The sequence below is a fragment of the Cupressus sempervirens genome, chromosome 1 (assembly GCF_028749045.1).
Source record: "Cupressus sempervirens isolate cs-2001-9-10 chromosome 1, ASM2874904v1, whole genome shotgun sequence".
Taxonomy (NCBI): Eukaryota; Viridiplantae; Streptophyta; class Pinopsida; order Cupressales; family Cupressaceae; genus Cupressus; species Cupressus sempervirens.
Window position 1 is genome coordinate 806,475,843 of NC_143118.1, and position 21,692 is coordinate 806,497,534.

Sequence of the window (21,692 nt, forward strand, 5' to 3'; positions counted from 1 at the left end):
TCAGCTAGCTATTAGATTAGAAGGCAAGACAAAAACAATTGAGGCATGAGAGAGACCAGGAATATAGCATTATTGAAAGTGCTAAGAATATTCTAACAGAGGCTATAGGTGTTGAAGTAGATTCTACTCAAGACATTTTGATTTAGTTAGAAGAGGTTGTATATAAATTCAATGAGGATACCTCCGGAAAAGAAAAATTGATTGAAAAGGAAGAGAAGAAATTTGACAATAAAGTGCTTGAGCACATTACTCAGCATATTGCATTAAAATAGGTAGAATTGTCTACAATTTTAAGTAATTTTGAACATTCTTTTAATAATGTAACTTCAATTTTTGGCAAACTTTGTGATGTTACTGAGTATACTAAGGAAATCAAAGAAAAGTTGAATAAAATTGATGAGGATATGAAGGTCAGTGCCCAAATGTTGCAGCTTGACCATAGTTCAAGTTCATCCCATCATCTCAGAATAAGATTTTTGTCAAAGAAACAGGTAGAATTGTTGAGAGAGGAAGCAAAGATCAGGTGTACTCTGATTGACATCCAAAATATGATCCTTCCTATCATGGACACAATGTAGAAGCATATTGCCCATTCCAAAACATTGATTCATGACAAAAACTTCTCAATTGCAGATCATATGATTGAACTCTTTGCAAAAGTTCAAATAGCACTCTCCACCAGCAAACTCTTGCAAGAAAATTGGGATAAGACATTGGCTCTTATTCTCAAGGTACATTCTGAGTTTATCTCTCATTTTGGACTCTCTGTGTAAATATATTGTTTAATTTGGCATTATTGTCAAAAAGGGGGAGATAGCACACTCCAAGAGATAATTGTGCAAGAAATATGTGTAATGACTTGTAAATATTGTGCATATTGTATGGGGGAGATACATGTAAGAAAGATATGTGTAATAAGACTTGCAAAGAGAAATTTTGAAAATTTAGAACTGTATGTCAATTTTTGCACATAAACTTTGAATCATAATTATTTTTGTCACTAATGCGAAAGGGGGAGATTGTTGGCATAAAGTTATTTGCCATTAGTGACAACATTCACAGTTCTAATCGAGCACCGAGTAATATAGTGCAGACCGAATGATGGCGACACAGTTCAAACCGAGTAATATAGTGTAGACCGAATGATGGCAACACAGTTCAAACCGAGTAATACAGTGCAAACCGAGTGATGGCAACACAGTTCAAACCGAGCACTGAAGACATAGTTCAAACCGAGCATCGAAGACACAGTTCTAACAAAAGGACTTAGTGCTAAACTGAGTGAAGATGCACTTAGTGTTAACGGAGTAAAGATGCACTCAGTATTAATCGAGTAAAGAAGCACTTAGTGATGACCGAGTAAAGAAGGACTCAGTGATAACTGAGCTTAGGAGGTTAACGAAGAAGTTAGTTTCTACCGAGTGACAATATATCTACCGAGTCACCAATGGTTACCGAGTTCCAGGAAATGTTGTATGACTAGTATGAACTGAGCCCCTACCTCTACCAAGTGCATGATGATGCTGAGTAACGTAGTGGATGCCGCATATCAGAAGGTCATCAAGTCCATCTGAAGAACCCAAGTTCATTTTACCATTTGGCCAACTCAGTTATATTTGGTTTACTTGTGTTTGGTCGACCTTGCATGAATAATTATTGGAATGGTATATATATGTAATGTATTATATCATTCAACATATAGATAAAAGGAATATATAAAAGATAATAGAATATTGCAAAAAGGAGGGACATAAGATATGACATGCGAATTCATTAGCAGAAAAGAATACTCAACAAGGTCTACCAGGAGCAGAAATGATTTCATCAATCACAGAAGGTGATCTACAATAAAGAATCCAATCAAGTTGTAAGTTGATCTGTTGGTTCATCCTAACAAGTGAATCATTTTTGTAAATCCTTTAACTAGGTAGACTTAACCGTCTTTATTCAAATCTCTTGACAAAGTGCATACTTGTAAAGTATATTTGTAAATCCTCTAACAAGGTAGATCTAGCAATCCCCTATGCTCCTAAAAGGGCAGATCACCAGAAGTGATCATTGTAAGCCTTAACCGGCCAACTTCATACTGTAGTAACGAAGCTTTGTGGGTATCATCCCCACCCTAGGTTTACTTTCTATTTTGGAAGGTTTCTGGGTCACCAAATCTCTATGCATATATGGTTTAAATGTTTAATAGTTCTTTTATGCAGTAGGCTAGATGAGTGAATGTTGTATATGGTTATTCTGAATTGATTAAAAGTTTTATTATTATTGATTCACCCCTCCCCTTTTAGTAACCTATTATATCTCAAATATTTCCAACACTTTCATGATTTACAATTTGAGATCAAGCACCTATGGGGGAGAATTATTAATTCTTTTTAGGAAACACTCCTTGCTAAATGTGACATCAGCAAGGGTTTGGATCCTATTGATGCTAGTATTTACTCTTGCCTCTCCTTTCCTTGTCAGGGTTGTTCTCCCTCGACCCCCCACACCCACTCTGGGAATCGAGCTAAGCAACACCATCAGCGAGTTAATCATCAGGGATGCTGGTCTCCTCCTGAGGTGGGCACTCTTAAAATCAATATTGATGGTTCTTCTTGGGGAAATCGTAGTCCAGCTAGTATTGGGGGAGTTGGGCGTGATAGTTCTGGTAATATCCAATTTCTATTTTCTACTTACAAGGGTTACTATACTAATAACCTCATGGAAGCCCTGGCTATCTTGGTTGCAGTGGAATAGCGTTGTCTACGTTGTTGGAAAAGAATCCTCTGTGAGACTAACTCATAGGTGGTTGTGAACTTATTGCATAATAGGAACCTTGTGCATGTGGATTGGCATTTGGCTCTGGTTATTCAATAGATCATTCAATTATGCAATTCGCTGGATTCTGTGTCCTTTATGAATATCCCTCGTGAGTGGAATGGTGTGGCTGACTGTCTAGCTAAATGGGCCTCTAAGCAGGGGCTGACTTGGAAAATTCTTGACCTTAGGATGCTTCCCCTTGATTTATCTCAAATGCTGGATCAACTTGTGGACTAGGATAAAGCTATGTAGTTCTCTTTGTTTCTTGTGTTGTTCAGCTCTCTTTGATATTCGATAAAATTTTTACCCCTCTTTTAGTTTTAAAAAACACTTTGTAAACGATTAACAAGTAATACTTATTCTTTTATATTAGGTCACTGGTTGTAGAACACTCAAATTCATTCGTTACAAAATTTTGACTTTTGTATTCTCCCTTTTGTGGAAAACTCCAACCTGACTACAAACAACATAGCATAAATTGAATTTTTCACTTCATATTTAATGTCATGTTGATGTCCAAATATTCAAGTAATAAATCATTATGATATTATCACTCTTTTTTTTAATCAAGTAAGAGCTCTTTTCCATCTCTCTATTATTGATTTGATGCTTTGTGGAAACTCCATTTTTGAGTGCAGAAAGTGCACCCAATCTTCAATTTTCTGCTTCTAAGTAGTGGGCACAATTTTGATGTAGATTGATTCATAAATTACTTTTATGAAGTGATCTTGATACTAGACCCCATGTATCTTCACTATGGATTGAGATTTTCCTTTTCTCTCCTCAAATGGAAAATCTAAAAATGACTGCGAAAGGCATAGTGGAAAATGAGTTTTTTGCTATGCTTTTCCCTTTGGTGGAAAATGAAACATTTGCTTCTCCAATTGAAAATCTGAAAATAACCGTGAAGGGCATAGTGGAAAAATGAGTTTTCCACTACACATTTTTCCTTTGGTAGAAAATCCAGAGTCGACTACTTGATGGAGACACAACCCAAAAAATAGAATGGACACAATAGAAAGGGGGAATTACATTAACTGAGAAAATAAGCTAGTACAAATAGTGCAGAGAAAATAAACTTCAAAACATGCCCTACGGGCTTACGATAGCATAAATCTAGAGAATATTTCTCCTTTTAGCACCTCCTCTCAAGCTCCAATCCGAACTGCCTTTTACAATGCCAAAAACCTCCTTAAATAGACCTCGGAGGGTTAAGGACTAGGAGTACATTCTAGAAAGTGCTAGTAGGCATCCACCGACAAAATAGAATGTTCCAGAAGTCGCGTTAGAAGTCGGTGCAAATCTAGAAGAATCCAGAAATGGTAGCCGAACTTCTGGGAGGCATAACTTTTGAACCGTAGCTCCGATTGACGAATCTTTTACATTTTCGGAAAGCTCTCGAAGCACTCTATAGCTCTATGGACTAGCTTTGCTTGTCCAAACCTGACTTTGAAGCATTCTTAGGAGGTCTCCAAAACCCAAAAAACTGCAATAACTTTCAAACCGTGGGGCCTTTTGACCTGATTCTTTTTTTGGAATGCTCTAAATCTCAATTACATTCATCTGTCCAAGTCACACCTTCTAGGTCACCAAAATGATGGCCAAATTGCATGCTCCTATTTTTTTGAGATTTTCAAATGCACTGATAGTTGAACTATGAGAGTTGGAACCTTTATTTGAGCCAAATGGGTATCCAAAAATGTAAAGACATGAAACAGAAACTAAGTCTAAGTACATTTTTTTTTGGGTGACACGGGATTGCCCTTATACCTCTGGATGCTCCTGCATCAGACACCTAGGGTAGATTGAAAAGTGACCCTGTCACTTTATGGATGGTAGTGAAAATCCCAAATGGGAAACCTCAGCTACTGAAATCCAAGTTGAGTCCTCGATCAACCGTCCTTTCCATTTGACCAAATACTCTTCATACCACCTGTTTCTGGTACTCCTACCCACACGATGATCTAGAATGTCTTCTAACTCCTCCTTCTTAGAAGCAGGAATTGGACATGGCTCTAAAACCAGCTCCTCATTTGCACTATCATCATGATACTCTGTTAAATCTACAATTTTGAAAATGAGAGAAATGTGAATACCATCTGGCAGCTCCACCTCATATGCATTTCCTGAGTTATGTTTCTTCAAAATTTTGCAGGGGCCAAATTTCTTCATTTTCAGCTTGTTGTAAGTACCAACTAGAAATCTTTCTTTTTGTAAGTGCACTATGACTAGATCCCCTACTTGGAATTCCTTATGTCTTCTCCTTGCATTAGCCCTAGCTTTATACTCTTGATTCATCTTGATAATGTGTTCTTGAACCTCCTCATGTAGATGCTTGATGTGTTCAACAAATTCCTCAGCTTCAGCACTTGTTCTCTCCCCTTGTTCTATCTTCCTCAATTCTGGTGCAGTCCTTGGGCTATTTCCATATACAATTTGAAATGGTGATTTTCCAGTACTCCTATTTATAGAGTTATTATAAGCAAACTCTGCCTGTGGTAGAATCAAATCCCATCCCTCGGGCTTATCTTCAACTAAACATCTTAGCAAATTGCCCAGACTTCTATTTACCACTTCTGTTTGGCCATCAGTCTGTGGGTGATGCGTGGAACTAAATTTCAAGTCTATTCTCAACTTCTTCCACAATGTCCTCCAGAAATACCCCACAAATTTAGTATCTTGGTCAGAAACTATACTCCTTGGAAGACCATGTAGTCTTACCACCTCTGCAATATGGACAACATCATGAGTTTTGTGGCATGGAATGAAATGTGCCATTTTGGAGAACCTATCAACCACCATGAATACTTAGTCATTACCCCTTTGTGTCCTTGGCAATCCAAGAACAAAATCCATACTTATGTCCTCCCATGGCCTTGATGGAACAGGTAATGGCTGATATAGGCCAGTATTGTGACTAAACCCCTTGGCAACTTGACAAACCTGGCAACTCTGTACAAACTTCTTCACATCCTGTGTAATTTGAGGCCAAAAATAATGTTCTCTAAGAATGACACTGGTCTTATCCCGACCAAAATGTCCTTCCATCCCTCCATTGTGTTTCTCCTTAATCAAATTTTCCCTCATGGAACTCCTTGGAATGCACAATTGACTACCTTTGAACAACATGCCATCCTGAATCAAATAGTCTAACCACTTGGTTCTATCTATAGCAACAGGTTCTTTACAAGCTTTCCATGCTTCAACAATATCAGGATCCTCGGGGTACAAATTCTTGAGTTCATCAAACCCAACTACTTCAACCTGCATTGTTGTAAGCAACAACTGTCTCCTACTTAATGCATCTGCAACCCTGTTAGATTTTCCACTTCTATGCTTCAACACAAATGTATAACTCTGCAAGAATTCTACCCACTTCATATGCCTCTGATTCAATTTACCTTGGCTATTTAGGTACTGTAATGGCTGATGATTAGTATACAAAACAAATTCCTTTGGCAATAAATAATGCCTCCATTTCTTTAAGGCTTGAACTATTGCATAGAACTCTTGATCATAAACAGAATACTTCTTCTTTGCATCATTCAATTTTTCACTAAAATATGCGATAGGCTTACCTTCTTGACTTAATACAGCCCCAATAGCGCTACCACTAGCATCACAATCCACCTGGAATACTTTTCTAAAATCTAGAAGTGCCAATACAGGCTATTCTGTCACCTTCTTCTTTAGCAATTCAAAACTTCTCGCAGCTGCTACAGTCCATTTGAACTCTTTTCTATCCCCTCTTATTGTGTCAGTTAGAGGTGCACATATGCCACTAAAATTATTAATAAACTTCTTGTAAAAACTAACTAGACCATGAAATGATCTTACCTCAGTAGCAGAACTTGGAGTAGGCCATTCCAAGATGGCTTTTACCTTCTCTAGATCCATTTTGAGACCTTCAGGTGATATAACAAATCCCAAATAGACTAACTCCCTTTTTGCAAAGACACACTTCTTTAGATTAATTAACAGTTTCTCTTCCCTTAGCCTTTCAAGGACACTATGAATATGCAGTAAATGTTCTTCCAAAGTCTTGCCAAAAATTAAAATATCATCCAAATAGACAATAACAAATTTTCCCAAGAACTTCTTAAGTACGTCATTCATGAGCCGCATGAAGGTGCTTGGTGCGTTCGTCAATCCAAAGGGCATGACTAACCACTCATAAAGACCCTCCTTGGTCTTGAAAGCTATTTTCCACTCATCTCCTTCTCGAATCCGTATCTAATGATAGCCACTCTTCAAATCTATCTTTGTGAAGTACTGAGCTCCACTCAAGCAGTCCATAAGATCATCCATCCTTGGTAAAGGAAATCGGTACTTGATGGTTATCCTATTTATAGCTCGAGAATCTGTACACATCCTCCACTCTCCATCCTTCTTTGGTGCAAGTACTATAGGTACTGCACATGGACTCAGGCTCTCTCGAATCAAGCCCTTCCTCAACAGCTCTTGAACCTGTCTATTTAGATCCTCTGTTTTAGTAGGAGTCATCCTGTGAGTAGCCTTGTTAGGAAAACTAGCTCCTGGAATCAGATCTATTTGATGACTGATTTTCCTTACTGGTGGCAATCCATCTGGAACATTATCAGAGATAATATCTCCAAATTCTCTAGTAAATCTGAAACTTCAAATGGTATTTCACTACTACCTTCTTTATCTTTCCTAGGAATCAAAGCATAACACATATGCTGATGTTTCATGCCATCTAAAAACTTCCTTCCTTCAACAAGACAAATCCTAGCACTACTACATACCTTTTCACCTTCCTTTTTCATGGGCTTCAATTTGTGGCGAACTCCATCCTTTGTCAGAGAGTATGTGTTTGCATGTCCATCATGTATTGCATGTCTATCAAACTACCATGGTCTACCCAACAATAGATGGCAAATATCCATCGAAATAACATCACAGAGAACTTCATCATGGTAACTCCCAATTTTGAATTTTACTAAACATTGTTCACTTACCAGGACCTTATGATCATCTTTTACCCAATAAATCTGATAGGGCTGGGGATGTTTCTCTCTCTTGAGCTTTAGCTTAGAGACCATCTCTTCTGATACCAAGTTATCAGTGCTACCACCATCAATGATCACATCACAACATTTATCCTCACACTTGCATCTGGTACGGAACAAACTCCTCCGTTGTCCTGGTTCATTCTCACCACTTAGTAGGACTCTTTCATTTACCAAGTTCTCTCCTCTTTCTGCATCCTCTGAATGTGATAATTGTGCATCCTCATCCACATGAGCAACCCTAGCTTGGCCCTCAGCTCTCCTATCTATCCTTCCTTGTCGTTGAGGGCATTCAAAGGCATGATGACCTTCTTCATTGCAATGGAAATAGGTACCATGAAAGCCTCCTCTTCCTTGTCCACGTCCTCTACCTCTCCCTTTTTGATTTCGAAAGTCTTGATCACGGGAGCGGTTGAAACCCTCATTCCTCTAGTTCCTGCTAGTACCCTCATCTTCATTTTTCTTTTGAGTTTCATTGCAGCCTCCAGATGATCTACCACTTCCCCTTCCTCCTTGACCGTGCCCTCTTTGTCTTCCTTCAAAACTTTTACTTAACTTCTCTTAAACTTGTAGGGCAAACTGGTATGCTTCTTCAACGCTGGTCATTCTTACCAGACTTAATTCCTCCTGGATGCTAGGTTGTAACCCACTGATATAACGAGCAACCTTCTCCTTATTTTCTTCTGCATGGCCCACTCTAATCAAGAGTTGATAAAACTCCTCTGTATATTCTCGGACTGATCTTCCTGCTTGCTTTAACCCATGCATCTTCTTAAATAGATCAAGCTCGTAGTCCACATGAATGAACTGCTTCTTCAATTTGTCCACCATGCGATCCCATCTTGTGATCTTCTCATTTCCTCTTCTAAGTCTTTCCAGTTGAACCTCTTGCCACCAGATTTTGGCATGGCCTTTCAGTTTGGCCTTTGCAAACTTAACCCTATCTGGGTCCCTTATATCCTGATACTCAAAGTATTCTCCCAGTTCATTGATCCAATCGATCAACTCATCTGGTTTCAAATTTCCTAAAAATATACCCACTTCAATTGTAGGTATTTTCCCAAACCTAGTAATGGCCCTAAAAAGCCTTTCCTCTACAGGACTCAGAACTTCCCCGTCAACTTCCATTACTTCCTCTTCATTGTCATCCTCACTATTGTCATCTGCGGCAATATTTGCTCCTCTACGAAGCTCCTCTTGCAATGCTTGTACCTGTCTCTGGAGGGCTCTAACCTCCTCAGGATCAATAGCTCTGGCCCTTCTACCATGCTCTCTTCATGGAGGCATCTTCTAACTCGAACCCACAACCACATAGTCCTGGTGCAAACTGCCTCATAGTCGGTGCTCTGTCTACACACTTAGGAAAACCTGCTCTGATACCACTTGATGGAGACACAACCCAAACAAAAAAATGGACACAATAGAAAGGGGAAATTATATTAACTGAGAAAATAAGCTAGTACAAACAGTGCAGAGAAAATAAACTTCAAAACATGCCCTACGGGCTTACAATAGCATAAATCTGGAGAATATTTCTCCTTTTAGCACCTCCTCTCAAGCTCCAATCTGAACTGCCTTTTACAATGCCAAAAACCTCCTTAAATAGACCCCGAAGGGTTAAGGACTAGGAGTACATTCTAGAAACTACTAGTAGGCATCCACCGACAAAATAGAAGGTTCCAGAAGCCACGTTAGAAGTCGGTGCAAATCTAGAAGAATCCAGAAATGGTAGCCGAACTTTCGTGAGGCATAACTTTTGAACCGTAGCTCTGATTGACGAACCGTTTACATTTTCGGAAAGCTCTCGAAGCGCTCTATAGCCCTATGGACTAGCTTTTCTTGTCCCCCATTTTTTGACCCTTTTCAAGGTCATTTAATGCCCCAAACCTGACTTTGAAGCATTCTTAGGAGGTCTCCAAAACCCAAAAAATTGCAATAACTTTCAAACCGTGGGGCCTTTTGACTTGATTCTTTTTCTGGAATGCTCTAAATCTCAATTACATTCATCTGGCCAAGTCACACCTTCTAGGTCACCAAAATGATGGCCAAATTGCATGCTCCTATTTTTTTAGAATTTTCAAATGCACTGATAGTTGAACTATGAGAGTTGGAACCTTTATTTGAGCCAAATGGGTATCCAAAAATGTAAAGACATGAACCAGAAACTAAGTCTAAGTACATTTTTTTTTGGGTGACATAGGATTGCCCTTATACCTCTGGATGCTCCTGCATCACTACTCCATTCCAACAAATTCAAGAGTGCTTCTCCATGGTGGAAAAATGAGCTTTGACTTTGAAAAGTGTAGTGGAAAATTAATTATCCACTTCTTTAAAAATTTGTCAGATTTTCACCATTTTTCTTCCACATCTACATATATCAACTTAGAAACAATTCAATCCTTCATAGAAACTTTCTTAGAATCAAGGAATACATTAGCAAAAAATTATCATGGGTGGCGAATTAAATGTTTGTAAAATTGGGGTACTTTTAGTGCACCTATGGTTGGCTCTGAATGGGGATTATGTGCTACAAAGTGCATAAAGAATCCAATATCTCTAGCAAAAGACAAGTGCCTATCCATTGGGCTATAGAGTCTAAGAAAAAATAGGACTATCAAAGAATTGCTTGTTCAAGAGGGGAGCAAGGAAAAGGTGTTGCAAAGTCCATAAAGAATCTAGTATCTCTAGCAAAAGACAAGTGCCTATCCATTGGGCTACAAAATCTAAGAACAAATAGGACTATCAAAGAATTGCTTATTCGAGAGGGGAGCAAGGCAAAGCCAAAACTGAGAAAGTGGGAAATGCCAAGCTAAGCACACCAAAAATGTGGAAACAAAAGATTATTCACAAACATAGGTGAGGATGTCTCACCAAAATGAAAGAGGGCAGGGAAAAACTCAAACATAACCATAAATCGGAAAGGAGAAGTATGATCATTTCTAGACAAGAAACTTGCACTCCAACAAGCTACAACAAAACCATTGTCTTTCCATGAATTCATCATTTTTGTAAGTGAATCTAGAAGCATGCTAAAATTATGTGACCTAAAAATATTTTCCAAGTAACCATGCTTCATCATAGACTTTTTATTCTTCTTTATCCTTTTGAATGTAAGATTCAGAATCATTCCCAATCTTAAGCTGAAATTTAGACATCTCCAAGGAAAATATCATATCATTTTTATTATCCAAACACTTGAGACTATCATAATCAAAAGAATTTCGAGCATCCATGGTGCTCTCAACATACAAATTTTCTTCTTTAGGGTGAGGAAAAATATTGACTAAGATAACTTCATCACCCTTTTGTTTCATCAAATCTGAAAATCTTTCATTTAAAAGAGAGATATAGATTTGATAAACACCTAAAATCTTGATAGGAGCATTACCATTAATTGGGAAAGAGAAGTATGAGCCTCTCTGGTAAAGTGGTTTATGTTTTGCAAGGCTAAACCAAAACCAAGACCTCCTAGAAAAATCTTCATGTCTGAATGCCACACTAATATAGTGTTGGAAATTAGTGAGACAAAAAAATTTCCCAAACAACCAGGCCTCATCATAGACCTCTAATTTTTTGGAATTCATCTGCACATTACTTCTCATGTATTTAACCATTCTTTGCTGAAGAGAAAAATAATCACAAACTTTTGGACAAGATGCTGCAACATATTCGCACTCATAACTTTCAATTTGGATCACTCTTAAGATAAATCCTAGTAGATAAATTAAGATTACAAAAATTTGAATGTCCAAATAATTCTAAAACATATGTTGCATCATAGTCACACTCACTACAGTCATCTTTGATAGCAATTTTAGATTTCAAACATAGATTGCAATAGAATGATTTTTCATTGCACATAGGGTCAAACTAAACCAAAATAACTTCATCACTTTTTGTAGCTATCAATTCTAAAAAAAATTCATCCAAATTTAAAATCTCGATACTTGAATCAATTATAGAAGAAGACTTATATTTGGTTAACATCAAGATTTGATTAGCTTCCACTTCATGTTAAAGAAAAATATAACCTAGCTCTAAATCATCTTCATGGTGCTACAAAATTTTGTTAGCCACTAAAGATCCTTGTGCAAAATCTATTCTAGCATCTTTTTCTTCAACTAAAATTTCAGACCTAGTGAAAGAATTATGAATAAATGTTTGAGCCTTTCCATAAATAAAAATTTCTACCAGAATACTCAACTTTGCACGGTCTTTAGAACAAAATGATTCTAATATAGGATCATTACAAAATTTTGAAAATTGAAAATTATTTCTTAAATAATCTTCAACAAAATTGAACTTTTCATATTTTAGAAGTGTATTAATCATAGAATTATTTTCAAAAGACACTTCATGCAAAAGATTATCTCTATTTTCATCAAATCTGAAACTTTCATTATTAGGAGCAAAATAAAGCATTCTAAAATTTTCATTTTCTATTTTTCTTACCAATTCCTTGTCATTTTCAAGGATGCCTTTCTCCATCGAAATTTGTTCTTCTGGAAACTATGGTATTTCTTGTTCTCCAAGAACCAAGAAATTGACTAATATTGGTTCTTATTTGATTGATTTTTCTTTAGGTAAACTTGCTAAAACATACTTCCCTTTTCTTTATCTTTAGCATTAAAGTATTTTTGGATCACACACTTTAATAGTAGAGCAGGTTGATGTTCTTTTGAGGGATTTAATCCTTTTCTTTTAGCTTGAGTAATACTTTGTTTAGATGTAGTCCAAAGGGATTGTATGTTAGGTTCACTCTTAGCATTTATTTCTTCAAATGTGGGTTTCCTTTTGATTTGCTATGATGGTTGAACTTCTTGCTCACTCAAGATTAAAAAATTATAGGAAAAAAAATTAGGTGAGACTTTTGAAGCCACTTCAACTTCCACCTTTAATTCATTGCTTAGCTACAACACCCTTTCCTCCCAATGTTGCAATAACTTCTTTTTTACCTCGAACTCTTTCATCTTGTGCTATCTGGAATGAACATTTCTCCATAAAAGAGCTAGTGCATGATCTTCTTCAATGCTCAAATTCATTTTTCTCCCATGATTAATGCTTTCTCTAAAAGAATCAAACAAATCATGCAATACTAGATAATGCGTTTGATGAAGTTCAATAAAAGAAGGATCAGGCCTTCTTCCTTTCACAAATTTAATGGGCACGGTCTCTTAATAAAAATGTTGTCAATCTCCTACAAGTATAGATAATAAAAAGAATTGAAAATGAAAGCACTGGACTCTTTAACCAAAAATGATGAGAATCAAAATAGAGTCGCTAATCCCTAGCAGAAATAATAATAAAACCCAAGGAAGTAAAGGTTTAGCACTAATATTCTTTTCTAGTTCCCCAATAGAGTTGCCAAAAATCTTTTGGTAAACAGATTGTTCTTTCCAATGTAACTCTTAAATACCCAAACTTGTGAGAAAAAATTTGATACCGATAGTTGGATAATCTATCATGAGGTTGATAGATTTCCTCTAAATTAAAATGTACAACTCCCTTATCAATGATAGTCAATGAATCTTGTTTCATTCCTAAACTAATTTGGTACATTCTTAACTGAGAATGAAAGAGGAAAACCAAGCCAGCCCTAGACATAACTAACTTAGGCAAAGAATTTAGTTCTACACCTAGCCAACCTAAGGAATTCACACTTCCCATGACACCCCAACATTGGTAATGCAATGTGAATGCTATGTATGCAAATGCAGTGCAAAATGAAATGAAACAGAAAGTTAAATAATCCCAATTCCTGTAATAAAAATGTCTACAAATACTTTCATCTACAACAAATTCAATATTCAAGATGAGATGCAAGATGATGCCAAAAACTAAAAATAACAATACTCTGATTGATTATAATCAAAGGATAAATAAATAGAATAAGATCCATGTTGCCTTGAGCATCACAAATAAGAATGCTTAGGTTTTATTTGCTCACAACTTATGCTAAATCCATTACAAAAACTTGAAGTCTTAACATGCATAATGAAAATGTAGAAAACTAAACTAAGTTCCTTCCCCCCACTCTAGCTCTTTGTCTCTCATAGAAAAGAAGAACCCCTGCATACAAGCCAAGATTTACAATAAATAAACTTCTTCATAGCCATTCAGTTCTCCAATGGTGACCTTTCAGTTCTATCATTGTTTCTTCCTGGAGATTCTCTTCACATTCCAATTGGTTTCTTTTGGTGACTTTTCAGTTCTATAATTGACTCTTATCTTTTTGATTTCACACATTTTTCCTTTTGAAAACTAACATACTTATAAACTATGTTTTTAAGGATATGGATTAACATATTTGAATGATGTTTGGATAAGTGATATCAAAATTTATTAAATTCAAATCAAAATAATTCTTTGCTGGTTGGACTAAAAAATATTTTTTCCTGTAAAGTTGGGTCTTATTACGAGGGGCATATCTTTTGATCCCACCATTGGATCAAGCTCAGATTTGGATATGGTTATCCAAACCTAATTATCTTCATTCAGACTAGAGCGATCAGAAAAAATCAATGAGACAAAAGGCATGAGCTACTAAATGTTGGTGTATATGATTGTTACAAAATCAGAATTGATAAAATAATGTTTCTAGCCACTCTTCTTTTACATGTTATTTAACCCAGATGTCTTCATTTTTCTAGTATGTTATCTTCCATGCTTGCCATGTTGATTCTTTACTTAATTTTGGGAGTGAGTCTCTAGAATGCTTCTGGCAAAAAAATTTGAATGGAGGTTGAAAAATGTATCAAGTTCTTAATTTTTCACTTCTTTGTTGTAGGTGAAATTTGCACATTTTAAAAATAGTTACACTTTATAAACAATTAATTAGCAATACTTCTTCTTTGCTATTAGGTCACTAGTTATAGAACACTCCAATTTATTCTTTGCAGAATTTTTACTTTTATCTTCTCCCTTTTGTGGAAAAATCCAACTTGACTGCAAAAGGATAGTAGAAAATGAATTTTCCACTTCATATTTAATGTCATGTTGATGTCAGAATCTTCAAGTGATAAATCATTATGAGATTATCATTCTTTTTTTTAATCAATTAAGAGCTCTTTTCCATCTCTCTATTGTGGATTTGATGCTTGGTGGAAATTCCATTTTTGAGTGTGCAAAGTGCACCCAATCTTCAATTTTCTACTTTGATCTTGTGGGCACAATTTCGATGTATATTGATTCATAAATTACATTTATCAAGTGATCTTGATACTAGACCCCATGTATCTTCATTGTGGATTTAGATTTTCCTTTTCTCTCCTCAAATGAAAAAATCTAAAAATGACTGTGAAAGGCATAGTAGAAAATGAGTTTTCTACTACACTTTTCGCTTTGGTGGAGAATGAAACATTTGCTTCTCCAATGGAAAATTTGAAAATAACTACGAAAGACATAGCAGAAAATGAATTTTGCATTATGCATTTTTCTTTTGGTGGAAAATTGCAAGTCGACTACTGTATTGCAAAAAATTCAAGAAGCACTTCTCCATGGTGGAAAAATGAGTTTTTAATTCGAAAAGCACAGCAAAAAATAAATTATCCACTTCTTTAAAAATTTCAATCCTTTAATCCATTTTGCTTCCACATCTACATAGCTAGACTTAGAAACAATTCAATCCTTCATAGAAACTTTCTTAGAATCAAGGAATACACTAGTGGAAATTTATAATTAGTGCCAACTTAAAAGTTTTAAAAATTAGGGTACTTTTAGGGCACCTACAATGAGATAGAGCTTAAGGAGGAGGAGTGAACTCTAAACCCATCTCTATATCAAATGAAACCCTAGCTTAACACAAAACCAAGTTGAACATTAATTATAAACCTAATTAAATTAAAAACTACACTAAATAAAGTTAAATTGTAGCCATAAATCAAATTATAGCTTAACCTTATAATAATTTTGCTAAGCCTATCTAAATAATAAACCAAATTGGACACTAGTTGTAACTCTAATTGAATACTATGCCATACTGAACCAATTTATTCCTAGCACTTGCACCCAGGGATCCTAGAGATATTAAGGCATTGATTTAAGTTTATTAAAAATCACATGTAAAAGTTAAAGCCTTGATATCTCTAGGCTTTCTTTTTATATATTGTATAATATATATAGCTAGTAATCATTAATAGATAGAATAAATGAAAGATACAAATATATATATATAATTATTACTTTTCAATTATGTATTATGTAATATTTAGTATTATAAAATAAAATAATATGTTAACTTTATATGTTGATTTTGTGAAATGAAGATTTCTTTTTCTACCATGCACCAATAAAATATTAAAGAAAATATAATATGTAAAATGTTAATTATCATTTTTAATCAACAAATAAATTTAAAATTTAAAGTTAATCAAAAAATAAATTTTAAATGTTAATGTTAAATTTTTAATTAAGGGTTCTTGAATTTGAATTTTAGGTATATGAATTTTAGGTAGTGAATGCTTGGTAATTCTTAGAATTTAGTTTAGGTAACCATTTTTTACAAAAATTCATAGAACATAATTGTGAGACTAAAATTATAGAGATAAAGTCATTTAAGTTATTTTATTTTATGGTCAATATAAATTAATTTTACAAAAATATATTGATAAATGAATGAATAATTTAATGTAAAGGGGATATTATGGATAATTTATTGTATATCTTTTTGTTCTATAAAATTTGTATATATATGTATATATATATATATATATATATATATATATATATATATATATATATATCAAAAGTAAATTTTATTTAAAATTTAGCATTGATTTCAAAGAAGTTTAATGAAATCTTATTTTTCTTTTAAGTGCATTAAAGAAATCATTATTTGAATATCCAAATCACCACAAAATCAAAATCACTATTTTTTTCACTTGTATTTTTTTTAAATCATATTATAATTCACAAACCATATGTTATGAATAAGTAAAGTGGGATAGGTTTAGAAATATTACAAAAAAATTAACATAAAGTCCTTAAGACATAAAGATAAGGTCATAAGTAGTGGCACCTACAAACCAAATCAAAACAACTTTGAAAAATGAAATAGGATATCAGACTAAATACAAAATTCCTAATAACCACCTACAATGCCAAAAATGGACAAAGTTGTAACCAAAAATGTCACTAACAACAAACCAACCAAACCATCAAATGCCAACTAGCAATGACTGCACCAACTACACCTAACCAACAAAAACTGCCAAAAACTAAAACTTGAAACTATATGAAACCAACCAATGAACATGCTCTTCAATTTATTTCCAATTATGTGTTTCATCATCTAGCACTTTCCCCACTTCCTACCAGCCTTCACCCTCATGACCCATCCTCCAATCTGCTACCTTGTGCTTTACATCATCTATGGCCTCCAATATATTAATTTTATTATGGGAAATAATAGTCACTATCTCACCAATACCTTTAATCTATTATAACATATACCCATCTCTATTGAATATAAGGAAAGAGTTTCCAAATCCACATAGCCATCTTTCTTTTTAGGAACATGTCCTCACAAGTATTCTTCAGATAACTTAGGGTCACAAGGCTAGGTTAAATAAATTACAAGGGAAAGGGAGAACATCATAGAACTAGGAGATAAAGGAGTGAAAAAATGGGATACGATCATTCAATCTCAATAACCAAAGATGTGAGCCCTTTTTAGAGTCCTTTGAAACCTAAAAAATCATATGTTACATTTTCTATCATTACTTTTACAATGATTTTTAGTATATTATAAATGGTATCCCCATTAAAAATTAATAAAATTTAAGAAAAATTAGAGGAGGGTTTCCATATGATTGGAAGGAAGGGCTATGAAATATGTTTGGTAGAGAAAGAAAAATCAAGCATGATTCATTGAGTATGATAGGGACATGCTATATGGGAAAAATGAACAAAAGGAGGTGATATAAAGAAAATGATTTCATAGAAGACGATTGAACTTTGTATGGAAATTTAGAAAAAGGATGTGCTTAAAATTGTGGGGAAAGGGGGGTTCTTGTTATGTGCATTTGATAGGTACAATATGAAACAACACATAGAATCACACTTATTTCAAAGAAAATCATTTGGCTTATTTATTCAACTAGAAAAATGCTTTTGGGAAATTTGTTTTGGTAACTATTCCTCCATTATACATAGTGTCTTGCTAAATCACTAAATCTATGAAGATTATACATTACTATAGGGCATGTAGATGCTTAGGACATTATTGGAAAAATATTTATAGGAACCTTTTGTGGGAGCACTATTCCTCCTTTTAACATAACACCCTAAATTGGTAATTTTATATATTTTTTACTAAATTTGTGAAGATTATACATTAGTAAAGGGCACATAGATGTTTAGGACAATTCATGAGATATCCTTTTGTTCCATTAAAAAAAAATCGTACTAAATATGTATTTATAAAATGAAATTTAATTTAAATTTTATCATTGATTTCAAAGAAATTTAATGAAATCTTATTGTCTTTTAAGTATATTAATGAAATATTTATTCAAACCTCAAAATTATGACAAAATCAAACCATTAATATTTTCACTTGTGCAGATGTTTCATTCACTTGCATTATAATTTCTTAAGTATAAATCATATTGGGATTCACAAATCATATGTTACATGTAACCGTATTTTTTTTATCATTACTATTATTATTTATCGTATATTTATTTCAAAAATGTCAATTTTATAAGGAAATCTATAAGTTATTTCTTAAGATTTGTCTCCTAATTTGTAAAATGTAGATTGAATTTTTGAAAATGTTAGAATACAAACCACACAAAATTGATATAATTTAAATATTTATTTTAATAAATAGGTAAATACAAACAAAATAAATTAGGTTTCAATTATTCTAAAATTTTATTAAATAGATCAATTATAATTGGAGTCAGGTCAAAGTTAAACTTTCATTTAGAGAAAATAATGGTTGGGCATAGATCATCACATTTTAGGATAAAATACATGACAAAGAGTGTGTTAAAAATATCAAATTTGTGGTTAAGACTAAAAGTGATTTTTTCATATTTGTAAAGTTAGGTATAATTAAATTTGATATATATATATATATATATATATAGACACACACACACACACACACACACACACACACACACACACACACACACACACACACAATAATGCTATAGTTTAAAATATTCTATTGAACCAAAAAGAAGTTCAATGAGGTCATACTAGACATAGCTAAAAAAAATTGCATGAGGATTATAGATAGTTCTATACATTTTATTGAACAAATTACAATTTAATTTTGAAATACAAATCTAAAGGAAATCACATTACTTTTCTTTGATATGATTTACTCCTCAAAATAAAATACATACATTTTAAACCTTGGTAAAATTGTCTACCACAGTGGGGCCAACTCAATTACTTGTATGAAAGAAGAGAATTGAGAAATAATTAAACTTCATCCAACTATTTCACTTACATTGTATTCGAGCTAAATACAATTAGTATAATTTAAATCTATGCATTGAGATCCTTCTAGCTATCATGATGTATATTATTTTGATGATTTACAAGTTTTAGCTATCATTATGTATATTACTTTGATGATTTATAGTATTTTGGATTGAAAAAAAAATGTTAGAATATACATCCATATCACAATGGTTAAAGTGTAGAGAATTATTGTATGCATTTAGATAACAAAAATAGCTCATAATTTTTTTATGCAGTTGAAGAAACATACATACTATATGCAAGAATGACTATCTCAGTTGATAGAGAATTTCTTGCAATATTAGTTGATGATATGGAAATAAAAGGAAAAATTAATTAGCCCCTCTAACTATATTTTTTCAAATGAAGAGTGGATGCCTTTTTCATATATGACATGATATAGATACACATTGTTTTCTTGTGTCAAAATTAACTAAATATTTTTGCATTATTATGAATCAAAATGACTATCTAACTTGTAATATATTTTAATCCATTAATTATGATATATGAAAGTAACTAATTTTATTTAAGTCATTTTAAAAACTGAATAGTTAATTTCCTTAGCCAACTTGTTTGTGGGAACCAAACTGGAATATGAATATGCAAATTCTTAAAACTTGTAGTTCTTAGTTTGGGTGTGTCATATTAGAATCAAGAATTGAGAATTTGTATTTCCATTAGGGACCTAAGATAAGAATTTGAGATTCTAGCAAAATAGGTGAAATTGGAAATGGAAGTTCTAATTCCCATTTTGATTTTTACAAATTTGATCAAATTTTTGAATTCCTTAAATTGAGTAGGTTTTGCAGCAACTTCTTAAAAAGATTCAACTGACACAATAGAAGAACTTGCAGCAACTTATTAAAAAGCTTCAACTAACACAATAGAAGAACAAACCAAATCTTTTGTACTACAAGCAACATCAAAAACTAATGGCTTTAATTTAAGATCTCAATATCTTTTTCCAAAAAAATTATATTCTTGCCTAAATCAACATTCTTCTTACACTTCTCTAATTTTTCCAATGATCTTTCAAATAATCTTTCTTAGAAATCAAAGAAAAGTTATACAAATAAATTGCCTTTTTTAGTTTTTCTTGAACTCCACAAAAAAATATCTTTTAATCTCTCAATTTGTAAATTTGAATTCTCTTTCACACCTTCCTATAAATCCCTCTATGATTTTCAGAATTTAGTTGTTTCTTGGTCTTCTTAGCAACTAATTTTGCAATTCGCAGCAATCTCGTAATAACAATTATATAATCTTTCTCTATTTTTTGTAGCAATCTGCATCAAATTCTCTTCAATTTTGATGGCTTTTTCTTCTTCTAGTATTTTTTTTAAATCATTTCTATAAACACTCTAATGTCAATGCCCAAGATCATTTTCACGCACTAACACCTGATGGTAGAAACAAAAAGAAAGAAAAAAAAGAGAGAAAGACAAAGCTAGAAGGATTCAAGAAATTATATACTAATCTATTGAAAAAATATGAAATTTCATTCCTTTACATCTAGAATACATAACACTAGAAAATTCCTAAATAAAAATTATGAAGTTTCTACTCATCGAAAACCATAGACCTCTATTCTCTTGAATATCTCTTGATAGTGCTATAGCTGTACATATTTCATGCTTTCCTATTTTTAGACTTTTGAAACACAAAAATGAAAAAAAGAAACTAGACTCACCATATGCTATAGACAAAAAAGAGGAAACAAAGATTAAGGACATTTGCTTCATGTTTCAAATCCTCCCTAGGAAGTTTTTAGAAATTTACAATTTAATATTTATTCTTAACCCAAAAGTCTTGCATGAAAAGTGATTGACTAGACATGGCAAATTGGAGATGGTAAGTAAGTCCACAATGAAATAAATGAGGTAGTTGGAAATTAATTCCAATAGTTCCCCTTAATTGCAACCACCATCTATGATTCCCAATTGATCTCTTTGATGCACAAAGTTTTATTGTCCCAATGGTTTGGTGATGATGTTAGCATATTGATCCTCTTATCTACAATGCTCCAAAACAATTTCACCATTTGTAATGAGCTCCCTAATGAAATGATAACTTGTGTCAATGTGTTTTCTTCTTTTGTGAAAAACTAGATTGTTTGATAATACTATGGTTGAATTGTTGTCACAATATATCTTTGTTGCATCCTCTTGTTTTTGTTTCAATTCTTTCGACACTCTACTCATCAAAATTACTTGACATGCTAAACTTGTGGCTGCTATATACTCTACTTCAACTAATGAAAGAGTGATGATTGGTTGTTTCTTTAAAACCCATGATACTACACCTAATCCAAAAATGAAAAAATAACTTGAATTACTTTTCCTATCATCAATGCATCTTACAGAATCACTATCA